This window comes from Gavialis gangeticus, unplaced genomic scaffold, assembly GCF_001723915.1.
Source record: "Gavialis gangeticus isolate Ggan-Ray unplaced genomic scaffold, GavGan_comp1, whole genome shotgun sequence".
NCBI lineage: Eukaryota > Metazoa > Chordata > Crocodylia > Gavialidae > Gavialis > Gavialis gangeticus.
This window is the reverse complement of record NW_017729032.1, coordinates 27,635,893-27,637,204: the sequence shown is the minus strand read 5'-3', so window position 1 is coordinate 27,637,204 and position 1,312 is coordinate 27,635,893. Positions and strand designations below refer to the sequence as shown.

At 48.7% G+C, this 1,312-nt stretch overlaps 1 long non-coding RNA gene across 1 annotated transcript in view; it reads left to right on the top strand.

Moving 5' to 3' along the window:
- LOC109302585 overlaps positions 1 to 935 on the top strand; it is a 19,088-nt gene extending 18,153 nt beyond the window's left edge. The window contains exon 3 of the long non-coding RNA XR_002098855.1: positions 631 to 935. This is a non-coding gene — a long non-coding RNA (uncharacterized LOC109302585). The remainder of the gene's footprint in view (positions 1 to 630) is intronic.
- Positions 936 to 1,312: the final 377 nt, after the last annotated feature.

The following is a 1,312-nucleotide window of genomic DNA, read 5'->3' as shown; positions in this document are numbered from 1 at the left end:
CTGTCAGGGTGGCAAGGATCTGGAACCAACTTCCAAGGGAAGTGGTGCTAGCTCCTACCCTGGGGGTCTTTAAGAGGAGGCTGAATGAACACCTTGCTGGGGTCGTTTGACCCCAGTACTCTTTCCTGCCATGGCAGGGGGTCGGTCTCAATATTCTGCTCAGGTCCCTTCCGACCCTAGAAACTATGAAACTATGAAACTATGGAAGTCCCTTCCCTTAGCCACACCCCTTACCCCTTGTATACTGTGTGATGTCACCAGACCCGCCCCTGACCTGTCACGTGGCGCATTATGCCACCAGCCCCGCCCCCTGAGCCCAGTCACATGGTGCGTGACATCATCAACTCTGCCCCAACTCGTCACGTGGTATGTGACATCAGCAACTCCTTCCCCACCTCCAGTCTTGTGGTGTGTGACACCAGCAACCCCGCCCCAATCCCCAGTCACGTGGTGCGTGACATCAGCAACTCTGCCCCCCACCCCCAGTCACATGGTGTGTGATACCAGCACCACATGGTCCATGACATCAGAAGGACAGCCCATGCAGACCCCCAAAGCCCAACCCCTCAGGTTGCAAGAACTGCCCTAGATCATGTGGTGTAGTTATGACCTATCGCCCAGGCCGTGAAGCAGATGTTGAGAATTTGGAAGAGGGTATCTTTGTGCCATGGTTTAAATTTGTCCTCAAGCGTCTGAATGCACCACACGGGTGTTAGCGTGGGGTGGGTGTTGGGAGAAGAGGTTACCAGACATGTCTACACAGGAGGCTATGTTAAAGGAAGTTTACTACTCTCCTGGTGAAGCTGGCAGTTTTGGTGGGGTGAACATGCTTTTTGAAGCCACCAAAAGGCAAAATAAGGTTCTGAACAGAAGTGGGGTGGCCGCATGGCTTTCAGATCAGGATGCTTACACCCTACACAAACCAGCAAGAAGATGTTTTAAAAGATACAAGACAGTTGTTTCAGATATTGATGCCCAATGGCAGGCAGATTTGGTGGATATGCAGCAGTCTTCCAAGAACAATGGTGGGGTTAAGTTAATCATAACAGCGATAGACATATTATCAAAGTATGCCTGGGCTGTGGGTCTAAAAGACAAGTCAGGTGGTGAAATAGTTCGGGCCTTTAAAACCATTTTTATGAAGGGCCGTGTACCTCAAAAATTACAGACTGATTGGGGAAAAGAATTTTTAAATAAGACTTTAAGAAGCTGTTAAAACAGTATAATATCCACCATTTCATGACAAACAGGAAAGTGAAAGTGGCGATGGTAAAGAGGTTTAACAGAACATTAAAATCAAAGATGTGGAAGT